An 18,334-nucleotide genomic window follows, 5' to 3' on the forward strand; every position below is an offset into this window, starting at 1 on the left:
CATAAGCAAAAAGAAAAAATCCGGAAGTGGCGCTGTGGCTCAAGTGGTAGAGTGCTAGCCTTGAGCTGAAGAGCTGAGGGACAGTGCCCAGGCCCCAGAGTTCAGGCCCTAAGACCGGACCCCCCCAAAAAAATAATAATCTCAGGGTTAAAAATAACAAACTATTTCTATATGTATGGGCATCAACTGTAATGCTGACAAAAACTAAGATTACAGAATAGAGTGCATTATATAATATTATTTTATAAAAAGATAGCATAGCCCAACACTGGTGGCTCACTCCTGTAATCCTAGCTACTCAGGAGGCTGAGATCTGAGGATCGGGGTTCAAAGCCAGCCTGGGCAGGAAAGACCATGAGTCGCCTATCTCCAAAAAACCACTAGAAAACCGGAAGTGGCACTGTAGCTCAAGTGGTAGAGTGCTCGCATTGAGCTGAAGAGCGCAGGGACAGCTCCCAAGCCCAGAGTTCAAGCCCACGACCAACAACAAAAAGAAAAGATAAGCATATTGCCAGGCACCAGTGGCTCACGCCTGTAATCCTAGCTTCTCAGGAGGCTGAGATCTGAGGATCGTGGTTCAAAGCCAGCACAGGCAGAAAAAGCCATGAAACTCTTATTTCCAATAAACCACTAGAAACCCAAAGTGGTGCTGTGGGGTAGAGCACAAGCCTTGAGTTGAAGAGCTGAGAGACAGCACTCAGGCCTAGAGTTCAAGCCCCATGACTGACAAAAAAAGGAAAACATTGTGTAGAGATTCACATATATAGAAAATGATGATTTATGGGAATCATTTCCTCTAAAACGGGAAAACAAGACTGATGAACGTGGTACAGTTCTCTTTTTTTTACGTTCTTTATTGTGAAAATACTGTACAGAGGGATTACAATTACATGAGCAAGGTAATGAGTACATTTCCTATCCAGCATTGTTGCCTCCTCCTTTGTTTTTTCCCTATCATCCCTTCCCTCCCACCTCCTCAACTAACCCCCCAAGTGGTACATTTCTCTAATTGTTTCTTTAAATAGAAAAGAAACTAAAACAAATACAGCAAAAAGGTTAAAATCCAGCTGGACACTGGTAGCTCATGTCTATAATCCTAGCTATCCAGGAGGCAGGGAAGTATATGAGACTCTTATCTCCAAATAATCACCAAAACTTTGGAAGAGGAGCTGTGGCTCAAAGTGGTAAAGTGCTAGACTTGAGCAAAACAAAAAAAAACAGATGAGGGATAGTGTCTCAGCCCTGAGTTCAAGCCTCATGACTAACAACAACAACAACAAAAACACAGTTAAATTCTTCTTTTCAGGAAGAGTGGTAGATATATATTATGATCTATGCTTAATGCATGATTAAAATATTTAAACTAGAAACAACTTTTTTCCTTTTTAATTAGACTTGATTAATGTACAATTATAAAAGCACCCATTTTAAGTATATACTTGGATGAGTTCTGACAAATATATATACCATTGGATGACCACTCTATGGGATAACTATCCTATGGGATAACCACTTTAAGTAAGATATACATTTCCTTCCCTCACACTTACCATCTTGTTTTTTTAATCTTCAATATACTAGGGTTTTCTCTGTGTGTGTGTGTGTGTGTGTGTGTACGCACACACGCACACACATGTGTGTGGATCCTAGGGCTTGAACTCATGGCTTGGGCCTTGTTTCAGAGCTTTTGTGCTCAAAGTTAGCACTCTACTTCTGGATTTTTGATGTTTATTTGGAGATAAGAGCCTCATGGGCTTTCCTGCCTGGGCTGCTTTTGAACCATGATCTTCAGATCTTGTCCTTCTCAGTAGCTAGGATTATAGGCATGAGCAAATAGCACCCAGTTTTGCCATATCTCTTGTTTCTGTCTGTGCTTCTTTTCACTCAACATAGTATTTTTGGGATTACATCATGACATTGTATTAATACGTCCTTTTTTTGCATATATCCTTAAGTTATTTATCTTTTCACTTGATGAACCTTTGGATTGTTTTCAGTTTGGAACTGTAATTAATAAAATATAAAAGGATATTCATGGAGTTTTGTGGACAAAGGCATACATTTCTCTTGGATAAACACATACAGAATAACACTGCTATGTCATATGGTAACTGTACATCTCAATTTATAAGAAGTTGCCAGGCTGGGTGCAGGTGGCTCATGTCTGTAATCCTACCTACTCAGGAAGCTGAGATCTGAGGATCACAGTTCAAAGCCAGACCAGGCAGGAAAGTCTGTGAGACTTATCTCCAATAAACCACCAGAAAATTGGAAGTGGCATTGTGGCTCAAGTGGTAGAGTGCTAGCCTTGAGCTGAAGAGCACAGGGACAGAATTCAAGCTCCATGACAGACCAGAAAAAAAAATTATTAAACATTTCTCCAAAGTACACATTTTTATAATCCCAATAGTAATTCGTGAGCATTCTAGATTCTTTGCACCTTCTCCAATGTAAGTTGTGATCACTTTTTGAATTTTAGCCATGATAGTTATGTGTACTGATGTCTCATTTGAGTTTCAATTTGCATATCCTAAATAATTAATGAAATTTAGGAGTTTATTTCTTATTGGTTATTTGGTATATCTTTTTTTTTTTGGTCAGTCGTGGGGGCTGAACTCTGGGCCTGGGTGCTGTCTCTCAGCTTTTCAGATCAAGAATAGCACCCTACCAGTTGAGCCATAGTGCCACTTCCAGCTTTTTTCTGCTTATGTTGTGCTGAGGAATCAAACCCAGGGCCTCATGCATATAAGGCAAGCACTCTACTACTGAGCCAACTTCCCAACCCTCATGTTTACTTTTTAAAGTGGGTTATTAGTTTATTTTTGAGTTGTAAATGTTCTTTACATGTTGTAGACCCAAGTTCTTAGAATTCTGAATATTTTCTTCAACTCAATGTTTGCCGTTGGCAAAAGTTGAGGGGAACAAGAGGAAAAAGTAAATAAAAAGAAATTCTGTCAGCCAGGTGTCAGTGGCTCATACCTGTAATCCTATCTATTCAGGCAGCTGAATCTATTCAAAGCCAGCCCAGGCAGGAAAGTCCATGAGACCCTTCTGTGTGTGTGTGTGTATATATATGTGTGTGTGTGTGTGTGTGTGTATGTGTGTGTGTGTGTGCGCTGGTCCTGGGGCTTGAACTCAGGGACTCAGGGCCTGAGTGTCGTCCCTGAGCTTTTTTGTTCAAGATTTCTACCACTGTAGGCACAGCTTCACTTCCACCTTTTTTTTTGGGGGGGGTGCATAATTGGAGATAAGTCTCACAGAGATGTGGTGCCCAGGCCCTGATTTCAAGTGTCATGACAGCAAAGAGAGAGAGAGAGAGAGTCTCACAGACTGCCAGGCTTATTTGGAACCACAATTGTTAGATCTCAGCCTCTAGAATAGCTAGGATTACAGGTGTGAGCCACCAGCATCTTGCTCCATGAGACTCTTCTCACCAATAAACTACTAAAAAGAGCTGGAAGTAGCGGTTTAGCTCAAGTGTAGAGTACTAGCCTTGAGCAAAAAATGCTCAGGGATAGCATTTAGGCCCTAAGTTCAAGTCCCCGGACAGGCACACATATGCTCACACACATGCACACACACACACACACACACACAGCAAGAAAAAAGAAATTCTCTCTCTCTCTCAAATCAGTGAAAGATAGAAATAGGAAGTTTGTACAAAACAATCCAAATGTTAAACATTTGAAAAGATAATAAACTCTTATCATTTAAATGCACTCAAAAATAGATTTGAATTATTCTTTGCTTATTAGGTTAGCAAGGATTAAAAAGATTCCAAAGATTCAGTTTCATTTGGTGGGAATTCTAAAAAGTATGACCTTATCTAGATGCTGGTGGCTCAGGCCTGTAATTTTAGCTAATGAAAGGCTGAGATCTGAGAATCATGGTTCAAAGCCAGCCCAGACAAACAAATCCAAGAGACGTTTTTTTTTTTTTTTTCTTGTCGGTCGTGGGCTTGAACTCTGGGCCTAGGAGCTGTCCCTCAGTTCTTCAGCTCAAGGCTAGCACTCTACCACTTGAGTCATGGTGTCAACTTCTCTGTTTTTTTCAGTGGCTTATTGAAGCTAAAGCATCTCATGTACTTTCCTGCCTGGGCTGGCAATCCTCAGATCTCAGCCTCCTGAGTAGCTAAGATTGCAGGTGTGAGCCACTGGCTCCTGGCCTCCATGAGATTTATCTCCCATTAAGCCACAAAATGCTGGAATTAGAATTGTGACTCAAGCAGTAGAGTGATAGTCATGAGCAGAAAAACTCAAGCACAGAACTTGATGCCCTGAGTTCAAACCCAAGTACTGGCACACACTTCAAACTTCAGTACTGGCATGCACATGCATGCATGCACCCACACCCACACACACACAAGTATGATCTTTCATAAAAATAGTTGGCAATAAAATTATATTTTTTCCTGTACCAGTACTTGGGCTTGAACGCAGGGCCTAGATGCTGTCCTTTAGCTTTTTCACTCAAGGATGGTGCTCTACCACTCAAGCCACAGTTCCATTTCCAGCCTTTTGGTAGTTAATTGGAAATAAGAATCTCAGACTTTAGTGGCTGGGCTGGCTTTGAATTTCAGTCCTCATGAGTAGCTAAGGTTACAGGTGTGAGCCACTGGTGCCCAGTTCTAAAATAATAACTTTTAAAAGCATGTAATTCTTACTCAGCATAACCACTTTTTATTTTAATTTTATTGTCAAGGTGATGTACAGAGTAGTTACAGTTACATAAATAAGGTAGCATGTACATTACATTTCTTGTCTAACTTGTTACCTCCTCCCTCATTTTTCTCCATCTTTCCCTCTTCCCCACCCCAAGTTGTACAGATCATTTGCAACATACTGTCTTGTGAGTATTGCTGTTGCATAGGTTCCCACTTTGTCCCTTGTCTCAGCATTTTGTTGTTCTCCTTCTTTCCCTAGTTCAGATAAGCATATATGCAATACCCAGGGTACCAACATTGAATACAATGATAACAGGGGATAAACCATAGGGGGAAAAACACAAACGAAAAAGAACTCATGTAGTACATTGAGAACAACAACAACGAAAAACATCTTGTGTCCATGTCTTAGAGTTCATTTGGCTTGACATAATCTTATATGGTCATATGTACATAGCTATTGAGCTATTCTGCTCATCTGCTAAAATTATCCTAGATGTATATACTAATTGTTACAAACAAGGGAAACCGTGGGACCTATGTTTCTTTGAGTCTAGCTTACTTCATTTAATATGATTTTTTCCAAGTCCTTCCATTTCCTTACAAATAGGGTGGTATCATTCTTTCTGATGGAAGCATAGAATCCAGTGTGTGTGTGTGTGTGTGTGTGTGTGTGTGTGTGTGTGTGTGTCACTTAATATGATTTTTTCCAAGTCCTTCCATTTCCTTACAAATAGGGTGGTATCATTCTTTCTGATGGAAGCATAGAATCCAGTGTGTGTGTGTGTGTGTGTGTGTGTGTGTGTGTGTGTGTGTGTGTGTGTGTGTGTGTGTGTGTGTGTCACATTTTCTTGATCCATTCATCTACTGAGGGGCATTGTGTTGGTTCCATATCATACCTACGGTAAATATTGCTGTGATAAACATAGTTTAGTGTGGTCTTGTTTGTGGTCATTTGGGTAAATGCCCAGAAGTGGATTGCTGGGTCATAGGGGAGTTCTATGTGTAGTCTTTTGAGGAACCTCCATACTGATTTCCAGAGTGGTTGAACAAGTTTACACTCCCACCAACAGTGTAGTAGGGATCCCTTTTGGCCACATCCCTTCCCACATCTATTGAGGTGGAATCTCAATATTGTTTTGAGTTGCATTTCTTTTATGGCCAGAGAAGTTGAACATTTCTTCATGTGTCTATTGGCCGTTCTTATGTCCTCTTCAGAGAAGTCTCTCTTTAAGTCTTTAGCCCACTTATTAATGGGGTAGATGTTTCTTTGAGGATTTTTTGGGGGGATTTAATTTTTTGAGTTCTAAGTTTATTTTAGATATGAGGCCCCTTGTCTGTTATATGGCTAGTGAAGATCTTCTCCCAAAACATGGGCTTTCTATTGATCTTGCTAGCTATGTCTTTTGCCATGCAGAAGCTCTGCAGTTTCATGCAATCCTATTTGTCCAATCTTTCTTTGATTTGTTGTATTTCTGGATCTTTACTAAGATCCAGAGTGGTTGAACAAGGAGCCCTAGAGCTTCTCCTGTAGCCACTTATTTTTAAATGATTATTTAAGTGGTTTTACAAAGGAATTGCCACTTCAACAAAGCAGTTTAATGTTTTGGTCCTCATGATCCCTTTCAACATTCTCACCCATACCTCCAAATCCATTCCTTCCCTCACTTTTCTTAATTTTATAGGATATACATTAGATTGACTGCATTCTCTCTTTCTTGTGAAGGATAAGATCATCTAGATTTTTTTTCACAGCTATATACAGATCTTCACAAATTTTCACAAAATAGAAATTTATTGTAGCATTATTAGAGTAAATGAAGAGAGATGAGTAAATTACTTCAATAAGCAAGTAAATTCTGGAGTTTCAGGATATCAAATATGATTATGCTACAATATGGTCCAGTAGTCCTATCTCTGGGTAAATATTCAAAAGATATGAAGTCAATGTCTCTAAGAGATATCTATAATCCATGTTCATTGCAATATTATTCACAATAGCCACAATATTGAATCAACCAAGATGTTCATGTACTGATATGTACAATGGAGTATTATTGAGCCTTAAGGATACATTTGAAGGCTGGGAAGTAGCTCAGTGGTACAGTGCTTGCCTTGCATGCATGAGACCCTGGGTTCAATTCCTCAGCACCACATAAGCAGAAAAAGCCAGAAGTGGTGCTGTGGCTTAAGTGGTTAGAGCACTAGCCTTGAGCTAAAGAGCTCAGGGACAACGCCCAGGCCCAAAGTTCAAGCCCCACAACCAACAAAAAAAAACATTTGAGGGGGGAGGATGGAAAGGGATGGGAAGGGGAAACAAAGGAGGAGGCTACAATGCTTGATAAGAAATGTACTCATTATCTTGCCCATGTAATTGTAACCCCTCTGTACACTATTTTCACAATAAAATAAATAAAATAAAATAAATCCATTTGAAACAACTTGGATGTACGTACAAAACATTATGCTAAGTATAATAAACCAGACAGAAAAAGAGAAATACTCAAGAAATCACTTATATGTGCAATCTAAAGAAGTCAAACTCAAAGAAACAGAATAGAACACTGGTTGTCTTGAGCCAAAGGATGTCAAAATAAGGAGATTTGGGTGAAAGGATGTAAATTTTTAGTTATAAGATGAATATGTTCTGGGACTCTAATGATGCCTATAATTAAAATCATGAATACTTGAAATTTGATGAGTGTGTATCTAAAATATAAATGTTCTTGCCTCTTGCCATAAAAGAAAAACCTAAAAGGCAACTGTGAAGTGATGGAGATGTTAATTAGGTTGACTGTAGTAATCATTTTAATACTCTCTCTCTCTCTCACTCTCTCTCTCTTATATCTTTTTTTTTCTTTTCTTTTTTTTTTGTCAGTCATAGGGTTTGAACTCTGGGCCTGGGCTCTGTCCCTCAGCTCTTAGCTCAAGGCTAGCACTCTACTACTTGAGCCAAAACACCACTTCTGTCTTTTTATGTTTATGTAGTGCTGAGTAATTGAACCCAGGGCCTCATACATGGGAGGCAAACACTCTACCTCTGAGCCACCTTCCCAGCCCTTCCTTTGTATTTCTAAAAGAGAAAAAAGCAGGTGTGGTTGTGGTCCCCAACTGTTCCCCGCAATTTCTGCTTGCTTCCTTTTCAGGTTGTATTGACCTAGAATTATCAGAGAAAAAGACTCAGCCACACTCAGATGGCTTTCAAACTCGAGTTCAGAGTGACAATGACTCCTTGGTCAGAGTTAGAAAATGCGCAACCCAATCCCAAGAAATATATCGAAGGGGACTTGAGTCTGCAATCTACCATACCAGCTAATGACAAAACCATCAACAAAACCGACAAGAACATCAACAAAACTGACAAGACCATCAACAAAACTGACAAGAATATCAACAAAGCCATTAATGAGTCTCCGGTTTCCAAGATTGAACTTCTGCCCTCCTGTTCTACAGTGGCCTTGATAGAGGAGAACACTGAGGTGGATGACCCCTGGGACTTGCCTGAACTCCAGGACACTGGAATTAAGTGGTCAGAGAGAGACACTAAAGGGAAGATTCTCTGCATCCTCCAGGGTATTGGGCAACTAATTATACTCCTGGGGTTTCTGTACTTGTTTGTGTGCTCTTTGGATATCCTCAGCAGTGCTTTCCAGCTGGTTGGAGGAAAAGTGGCTGGGCAGTTCTTCAGCAAAAACTCCATCCTGTCCAACCCTGTGGCAGGGTTGGTGATTGGTGTGCTGGTGACAGTAATGGTGCAGAGTTCCAGCACGTCCTCATCCATCATTGTCAGCATGGTGGCCTCCTCACTGTTGACTGTAAGGGCTGCCATCCCCATCATCATGGGGGCAAACATTGGAACTTCCATCACTAATACTGTTGTGGCACTTATGCAGGCAGGAGACAGAAATGAATTCAGAAGGGCTTTTGCAGGGGCCACTGTCCATGACTTCTTCAACTGGTTATCTGTGTTGGTTCTTTTGCCACTAGAGGTCATCGCCCACTACCTGGAGGTCCTGACCAACCTTGTGGTGGACACTTTCCATTTCAAGAACAGGGAAGATTCCCAAGCCCTTCTGAAAGTCTTTACGGATCCCTTCACAAAGCTCATTATCCAGCTGGATAAAACCGTTATCCACCAAATTGCAATGAATGATCCTACAGCCCAAAACAAGAGTCTGATCAAGATTTGGTGCAAAACTCTTACCAACATGACTCTGATGAATGTCACAGTCCCCTTCCCTGAGAACTGTACCTCCCCTTTCCTCTGTTGGACAGATGGCATCAACATCTGGACCATCAAGAATGTGACCCACATGGAGAACATTGCTAAATGCCAGCATATATTTGTGAATTTCAACCTTCCAGATTTTGTTGTGGGCATCATCCTGCTCATCATCTCCCTGCTTGTTCTCTGTGGCTGTCTGATCATAATCATCAAACTCTTGGCATCCGTGCTCAAGGGGAAGGTGGCTTCTGTCATCAAGAAGACCATCAACACTGATTTCTCCTTTCCCTTTGCATGGGTGACTGGTTACTTGGCCATCCTAGTGGGGGCAGGCATGACATTCATCGTGCAAAGCAGCTCGGTGTTTACATCTGCCATGACTCCGCTGATTGGTATGGGAGTGATAACCATTGAGAGGGCATATCCACTCACTCTAGGTTCCAACATCGGCACCACTACCACCGCCATCCTGGCTGCCTTAGCTAGTCCAGGCTACACACTGAAGAGTTCACTCCAGATAGCCCTGTGCCACTTTTTTTTCAATGTCTCCGGCATCCTGCTGTGGTACCCAATCCCTTTCACTCGCCTTCCCATCCGCCTGGCCAAGGGCCTGGGCAACATCTCTGCCAAATACCGCTGGTTTGCCGTCTTCTACCTGATCTTCTTCTTCTTTCTGATACCGCTGGCAGTATTTGGCCTCTCTCTGGCCGGCTGGCGAGTGCTGGTGGGTGTTGGGGTGCCCATTGCCTTCCTGGTGCTTCTGGTCGTTTTCCTCCAGCTGCTGCAATCCCACCACCCACATATCTTGCCCCAGAAGCTCCGAGATTGGAACTTCCTGCCCTCCTGGATGCACTCTCTGAAGCCCTGGGACCACCTCATCTCCCTGACCATCTCTGGCTGCCAGAACCGGTGCAGCCACGTATGCTGCCTGATGTATGGCTGTGCCAAGTGCTGCTACTGTAGCAAGTGCTGTGAGGACCAGAAGGAGAAGCCAGAGGACCAGACAGTCCAGACCAATGCCTCTGAGGCCCTCAATGATGAAGCCACGAACAAAGACATCCCGAAAGAGGACAAAGCCATCATCAATTCCCAGGGTATGAAGAACATGTCTAGCAACAAAACTTTCTAGCGGGTGGCCCACGGTTGGGGGAGGAACCACATACTATGTATTCTACCTCTCCCACTTCTGCACACCTTCAGCTACAGTTGCAGCCCTTTATTCCCAATTAGGAAGTAGAGTTGACATCTGCCCAGCTCTCCTTTCCCTAGACTAGGGCATCAGCCTGCCACATAGTCTTATCTCAACCCTGTTCCCTTGACTTCCTCTTTCCAAAAGGCACGATTCAACAGCACTAAGGAAGAATCCAACGCAACCTGCCAAGAGAGATTACCACATCTACTCCTGCACACCGCTTCACCCGGATCTGTTTTCAGACCCAGAGCATCCTGTTGAAAAGGATTAAAGACAGTTCTTGAACAGTCTATGTAAGGATGCATGAATATATGTGTGCAGATCTCTCCCAACTGTCTCTCTATTTTTTTTCTTTTTTTTTTATTGGTTGTGGGGCTTGAGCTTGGGACCTGGGCTCTGTCTCTGAGCTCTTTTGCTCAAGGCTAGAGCCCTACCACTTTGAGCCACAACTCCATTTCCAGTTTTTGAGTGGTTAAAATTGGAGATAAGAATCTCAGAGGGTCTTTTCTGACTGGGCTGGCTTCTAAGCTAGATCCTCAGATCTCAGCCTCCTGGGTAGCTAGGATTACAGGTGTGAGCTACCAGTACTGGTCTTCTATGTTTTTCTTAAATGAAAGACTACTTACTCCAAGAGCAATTATGCTCAGGGATTCCTGCTCAAGAGCAGCCTGGGAAATAGTGATTGGAAACTTGAAGATGGTCATAAATGTGGCCTTTCACTTATTTCCCAATGTTTCTCCAACTCCCATCAGGGCTTTCTCTCCTGGCCAAGTATGGCTCTTCCAAGCAGTTGACTGCATCCTCAGTTTATTCCCATGCTCACATTTGTAGAAGCCACACTTGGGCTGCTGAGGAAGATTTAGGATATGCTTGGCTCACCTGTTTACTTGTGCCTGTGTAGAGGAAGGTGTTTGCTGTTACTGAGCTGGATGAAGGAAAGAGGAGAACAGGGAATTACTTTTTTTTTTTTGGTTGGTCGTGGGGCCTGAACTCTGGGCCTGGGTGCTGTCCCTCAGCTCTTCAGCTCAAGGCTAGCGCTCTACCACCTGAGCCACAACACTAGTACCACCTTTTTCTGCTTATGTGGTGCTGAGGAATCGAACCCAGGGCCTCATGCATGCAAGGCAAGCACTCTACCACTGAGCCACCTTCCCAGCCCCGGGAATTACTTTTTGGGTTTTTTTTGTTGTTGTTTTTGTTTTTTGTCAGTCATGGGCTTGAACTCAGGGCCTGGGCACTGTCCCTGAGCTCTCCCACTTAACGCTAGAGCTCTATCACTTTGAGCCATAGCTCCACTTCTGGTTTTCTGGCCCTAAGACCAGAGGTTTCCTACCCTAAAGGGACAAGACACATTCTGGGAACTGGTGGTTCATGCCTCTAATCCTGGATAGTTATGAGGCTGAGATCTGATGATCGTGGTTTGAAGCCAGCCTGGGCATGAAAGTGCATGAGACACTTATCTGCAATTAATCACCAGACAACTGGAAGTGGAGACGTGGCTCAAAGTGGTAGAGTGCTAACCTTGAGCAAAAGACCTTAAGGACAGCTTCCAGACCTTGAGTTCAAACCCCATGACCCACAAAAAGCTAAAGTAAAAACAAGTTGAAGGATGGCTCAGTGGTCAAGAGCTTGCCTAGTAAGAGCAAAGCCAATTTCAAACTGTAGCAGTTCAAAAAAAAAGATAGATATGAAACCTTGTCTTTTTAAATAATTCTAGCTGTAAGAGAATGACATTTGCCTAGTAAGGAAAAGTTAAAATAAGTTTGGAAGAAAAATATTTTAGAGGCACTTACTTCCTCTCAATTCTGAATAAATTGGCTACCCATTGATGATTGTACAAATTTTAAGCAGGAAGTAGCGTATCAGTATCCCTTCATTGCTGTACCAAATACGTTAGTGAGACCTTTAACCTACAGAAACATCTTAAATATATGTTCAGGAATTTTCAGTCTTAAAATATATTTGCAAATTATGCCTTATTATCCTTATCATTACCTCCTTGTTCCAAAATATCACCAACTCTTATCCCCAGTACCAAGCTGAACACGGTGATGAACACCTGTAATCCCAGCACTCGGTAAACTGAGGCAGAAGGATGATGAATTCAAAGCCAGCCAGAGCTACAGAAGGACTGTGAGATCACTTTGGATTATATAGAAAAACTCTTCCTCAAACATACCAGACTTAGGCTGGGAAGGTGGCTCAGTGGTAGAGTGCTTGCCTTGCATGCCAAAAAGATACAAAAAAGTAACTACAAATTCTATTATTTGTTTTGCCTTATCAAGACAGATTGCGGTGAACTCCCCACACATCCTAATTTAGAGAAGAGGCATGGGATAGCAAGGTTGTGAATTCAAGCCTTGCCACTTATTAGCTTAATAATTTGGCAAACTGTTCACTTCCTCTCTCTTGTTTTTGTTTTATTGCTACATTTTTTGTGGTACAGGAGTTTGAACTAAAGGCCTCCCACTTGCTTGACTGGTGCTCTGCCACTGGAGCCAGTCTTCTAGGCCTGCTTGTTTGCTGGTTCTGTGCTGCTATTGGGGCTCCAACTTGGGACCTTATACTGTCACTCAGCTATTTTGTTCAACTTCACCTCCAGTCTTGATGATTATTTTGGAGATGGAGTCTAGTAAACTTTTCTGCCTGGGATGGCCTCAAACCTCAGTCTTCCAGATCTCAGCCTCCTGTTGCTAGGATTACAGACACAAACCACCAGTCACTGGCTCAATTCTTCATCTATTTTTTGTTTTTTTGGTCCGGTCGTGGGGCCTGAACTCTGGGCCTGGGAACTGTCCCTCAGCTCTTCAGCTCAAGGCTAGCACTCTACCACTTGAGCCACAACGCCACTTCCGACTTTTTTCTTTTTGCTTATGTGGTGCTGAGGAATCAAATCCAGGGCCTCATGCATGCAAGGCAAGCGCTCTACCACTGAGCCACCTTCCCAGCCCTTCGATTCTTCATCTATTTCATCAGGACAGTAACTTCTAATTTGCAGGATTGTTTTTTAATTAAGTAACAAGATGCAAAGAAAACCTTTTGAACTTGGCTTTTCAGTAAAGCTCTTTGCATATTACTTACTTTGCCTCATAGTTTGAATTCTCATTATTTGTATTTCATTGGTCTTACAAGTTTCAGTACTTTGTACACACCTTAACTCTAGCCCTGCAGTTAGACTTGCTACATCTAGATGGAGCCAGATTAATAGTTTTTTCACGCTGCATTGGTCCAAACATGGTGCAGCCGTTTCTCTTTGTCAGAGAAGAAAATAGGATGACAGAGATCTAGAAGAATGTATATGCATTTTATTTTGTTCAAAGCACTATAGGAACTGGGCAGGGGTGAAAGAGGATTTAATGAATGTCAGACACTTAAAATGAATGGTTCAATTATTTAGCGATTGTATGTCTGCAAACACAAGCTCTATTATACATGATCTGTTAATCATTGTGACAGAGAGTCATGCTTAAAAACTTTTGAAATGTGTTTTGAGCCTTTTTGATTTTTTGTCGATCATGGGGCTTGAATTCAGCCATTGTCCCTGAGCATTTTTACTCTACTACTTTGAGCCATAGCACCATTTCCCATTTTCTGGTGGTTAACTGGAGATAAGAGTGTCCAGGACTTTCCTTCTAGGAGCTGGCTTTGAACTGTGGTCCTCAGATCTCAACCTCCTTAGTAGATAGGATTATAAGCATGAACTGGTGCCTGGCTTGAGCCATTTTTATTTGTACCTTTCTTAGGTGACTTTTTCCTAACAGGTTTGCCTGGATTCATTCAGTTTGTTTACTACCATTCCTTGAAATGTTCACCTTTCATCTTAACTATGAGCCTCGGTTCTTTTTTGGCCTCCTCTTTTTTTTTTTTTTTTGGTCAGTCATGGGGCTTGAACTCTGGGCTTGGGAGCTATCCCTGTGCTCTTCAGCTGAAGGCGAGCACTCTACTGCTTGATCCATAGCACCACTTCCGGTTTTCTGGTGGTTAATTGGAGATAAGAGTCTCATGGACTTTCTGCCCAGGCTGGCTTTGAACTGTGATCCTCAGATCTCAACCTCCTCAGTAGCTAGGATTACAGGCGTGAGCCACCGGTACCCAGCTTAGCCTCCTTTTAGAATGCTAAATCCATTATTTTTTTTATTGTTGTTGTTGTTGTTTTGCATAAAAGTAACCAGAAAGGGAATATAACTGAAGTCCTGTCAGTCAAATTTTCAACTCACAAATGATTCCTTCTCATTGGGCTGAATTGAGACATGTTAATTTGCAGTGGAACTAATTTTGAAAGAGGTTGGGACAAACATAAGGCATAGTGCAAAGACATGAGAATGGAGCTGGAGCTACTGTTCCTTGGCCCAAAGATGGGGGAAAGAGGAGAGAGAGAGAGAGAGAGAGAGAGAGTATAAAACAGACTACCTTGGAGGAACAGTGAATTATCCTCCATATAGAGAAATAACAATGAGAATAAATATTCTAACTTTACTCTATAGTATTCTCTCATTCTCTTGCTGGGATTCCATTGGCCAAACCCAACTAGAAGCTGTAAGACATGACAGCTCATTGACATAGCCCAGGCAAATTAGCTTTCATAGGTCAGTATCTAGCACTGGGGCTATCGGCTAGTCCATTGACTGTGGGAAAGCTGAGGAGAATCAGGAAAAAGAGAAAGGCCAAAGATGAAGAAAGGCTGCCCTGCAGGAGACATCTTCTAAGACATCACTCACTGCTGGATACAGCAATATTTTCCCACAGTTGTCACTTCATTGTCCTTTTTGGCTCTTGGTCACATTCTCAAGAGAAAAGTCTTGAGTGAAAGCATCTGATTGTTTACCTGTCCACACTGCCACGTGGAGGGGTACAGAGAAGCAGTATTTTGGGGCTTTTACTTTCCTGGTGGGAACTGGAATGGTTGCTGTCTTCTTTCAAAACTCACACAATTGAAGATTTCTAGATATTAAGAAATAGTTCAGAAATAAGACTATGTTCCTTCTTTAAAATAAAAGTCTCAACTGGGCAAGGGTGTCTTACTATTATAATCCTAGCTATTCAGGAGGCTAAGATCTGAGGATTAAAGTTTAAAGCCAGCCCAGGCAGGAAAGTCTGTGAGACTCTTTATCTCCAATTAACTACTCAGAAATAGCCAGAAGTGGTGCTCTGGCTCTAGTAGTAGAATGCTAACCTAGAGGGGGGAAAATGTGAAGGACCATTCCTAGGCCCTGAGTTCAAGCCCCAGGATCAGAAAACAACAACAACAAAAACCATACACACAAATCTCCACTAACAAATAAGCCTCCTAAATCTTTATTAATCTGCAACTTTATGATTAGCAAACCAGAGGAGAGATACTTATTTATTTTATTTCTAGTTCTCTGACTTCTCATTTCCTTTTTCCTCCATATCCTGATCTCAAGAAAGCTCTTTATTTTTCTAGATTTTTATTGGAGGGGGGGTCCAGTCGTGGGGCCTGGGCGCTGTCCCTCAGCTCTTCAGCTCAAGGCTAGCGCTCTACCACTTGAGCCACAGCGCCACTTCCGGCTTTTTTCTTTTTTCTTAGGTGGTGCTGAGGAATCGAACCCAGAGCCTCATGCATGCAAGGCAAGCGCTCTACCACTGAGCCACCTTCCCAGCGCTTAACATGCATTTTTTTTTAAGATGACATTGAGAGTTTTCAGTTATTGTTAGGAAACTGGAGGAGAAAGGAAGGAAACAGGCCTGACTGTATACTGCGATAGAGCAGCGAGGACACAGCCTTCCTGGTGGGCTTGAAGCCTGTGTGTACGAGCTGGGAAAGGAGTTGGGTTATGAGGTCTAAGCAAGGAGGTTAATGAAAAAGCCACTAGGTCAAGGGAGGTGGGGGCTTTTCAGTTGGGCCCACGATGGAATGTTTACAATCAGGTTTAGATAGATTGCCCTGCTGGAGTCAGGCAGTCTGCACTTATCTTTGGTGGGTTGCCTGGTATCTGTGGGCACCTGGGAAAACAGGGTGGGCCTAGAGGCAAGTCCTTCAGTTGCTTCTTATATAGTAAATATTTATATAATATTTATGGCCTTAAAAATAATGTATCATTTTTAAGAGACAGAGGAATAAAGGAGAGAGACATAAGAGACTTCTCCCTACTGTGGACCTTCTGGTGTGCATTCACAGGGACATCAATATTCTCACCTTCTGAGAAGTCCATTCACAATTTTCTTGTGTTTTTTTTTTTTTACGTTTTGGGTCCAGTCGTAGACCTGAACTCTGGGCCTGGGCGCTGTCCCTCAGCTCTTCAGCTCAAGGCTAGCGCTCTACCACTTGAGCCACAGCGCCACTTCCGGCTTTTTTCCTTTTTGCTTATGTGGTGCTGGGGAATCGAACCCAGGGCCTCATGTATGCAAGGCAAGCGCTCTACCACTGAGCTACCTTCCCAGCCCATTCACAATTTTCTTAAAACCTCGATACTACCAGGCACCGGTGCCTCATGCCTGTAATCCTAGCTACTCAAGAGGCTGAGATCTGAGAATTACAGTTCAAAGCCATCCTAGACAGGAACGTCCATGAGATTCATCTCTAATTATCCACCAGAAAACCAGAAGTCACATTGTGGCTCAAGTGGTAGAGTGTTCGCCTTGAGCTGAAGAGCTCGGGGACAGTGCCCAGGCCCAGAGCTCAAGCCCCACAACTGACAACAACAACAAAAACACAACAAAAAAACCCTTCATGCCTTCAATCCTTAATTTCTTTTTCTGTGTTCCTAATTATCTACCCAAACCACTAACTGCACGGCTAATGAATCAGTATAGAATAGTGCTGTATATCTTCTCTCTTTTCAGAAAAAAATGCATTTACTTGCCGGGCACAGGTGACTCATGCCTGTAATTCTAGCTACTCAGGAGGCTGAGATCTGAGGATCATGGTTTAAGGCCAACCCAGGCAGGAAAGTCCATGACACTCTTATCTACAATTAATCACCAGAAAACTGGAAGTGGCACTGTGTCTCAAGTGGTAGAGTGCTTTCCTTGGGCTGAAGAGCTCAGGGACAGCACCCAGGCCCTGAGTTCAAGTCCCACAACTGACCATATTCACTCCTAGATTAGGAACAGCAGCTCATTCTACAATATCCTGAATTGGTAGAACCAGATCAAAGTTACATTGTTTTCATCCTTAACCAAGCATATTTATATGCTATTGCATACATATTTCTTCAAATTTATCCACTACGAACTAGGAATCCTGAAGTGTGCTGGCTTTCTTGAGCTTTTGACTTTGTTAGTTCCACCTCCTTCTCAAGATGATGGGAAATCTGACACTCTCAGGAATTGATGGGAGAGGAAAGATGAAGAGATCTAGCTTCATCTTGCAAGGAAGCTCCCCCAGGTAAAAAGAGCATCTTTTTACATCTTCTTTTTAAACTTTACTTCTATGTGTGTATATGCATATGTGCTTCATACATACACATCTTGAGTGGGCAAGTAAGGACTGAAATAAATCTTATTGATGCCTGGAAGTAAGCAACCATCTAAAAGAGCATCTTCAATCTGGGGAAGAAGTTTCATCAGACAAGGAAAAAGAGATTTCTTATGTTGGCAAGGGAGGTTCAATGAGAATTAAGGGTTCAGCTTTCATAGGATCCCCTAAATCCTCTCATATATTTCCATGTCAATTTTCTAGCTTTCAATCTAACCCAGATAATGCCTCAATATGCACCTCAGAAACCTGTCAGGGCTGTGGATACTACTGATATTGTAATTCATCAGCACACAGGATCAAGCCAAAGGCTGAATTTATCTTTAACCATCTCAGATCTGCTGAGGCAAATGACTTTTTTTTTTACACAATTGAGCTATTTATAATCAGAAGCAGCTACCTCATCAACTGTCATTGAATGAACTCCTTATCCCCTTCATACTATATTCTCTTTGGATGCTGAATGGGCATTCAGATGTTCATAGGTGATTAATAAGCTGGTTTGCTGCTGTGTTTTTAAGGGGGACTTTGCCTGTCAGTCAAAGTTCCTAGGGAAGAAAAGACTTAGTGGGAAACCTTCAGAGAATTCATAGAATGAGAAGACCATCTCAAGAGGAATTCCTAGGCAAAATGAGAAACTAGGGAGGGGAAACAGCAGGACATTGGGTTAGAATTTTTTTTGCCAGTCCTGGGGCTTGAACCTGGACACTGTCCCTGAGCTTCTTTTGCTCAAGGCTAGCTAGCACTCTACCACTTGAGCCACAGCACCACTCTGGCCTTTTCTGTTTATGTGGTACTGAGGAATTGAACTCAGGG

At 42.3% G+C, this 18,334-nt stretch overlaps 1 pseudogene; it reads left to right on the plus strand.

The window, feature by feature from the left end:
- Window positions 1-7,887: 7,887 nt before the first annotated feature.
- LOC105993464 lies at window positions 7,888-10,017 on the plus strand (annotated as a pseudogene).
- The last annotated feature ends 8,317 nt before the right edge of the window (window positions 10,018-18,334 follow it).

Source organism: Dipodomys ordii, unplaced genomic scaffold (assembly GCF_000151885.1).
Source record: "Dipodomys ordii isolate 6190 unplaced genomic scaffold, Dord_2.0 Scaffold96, whole genome shotgun sequence".
Taxonomy (NCBI): Eukaryota; Metazoa; Chordata; class Mammalia; order Rodentia; family Heteromyidae; genus Dipodomys; species Dipodomys ordii.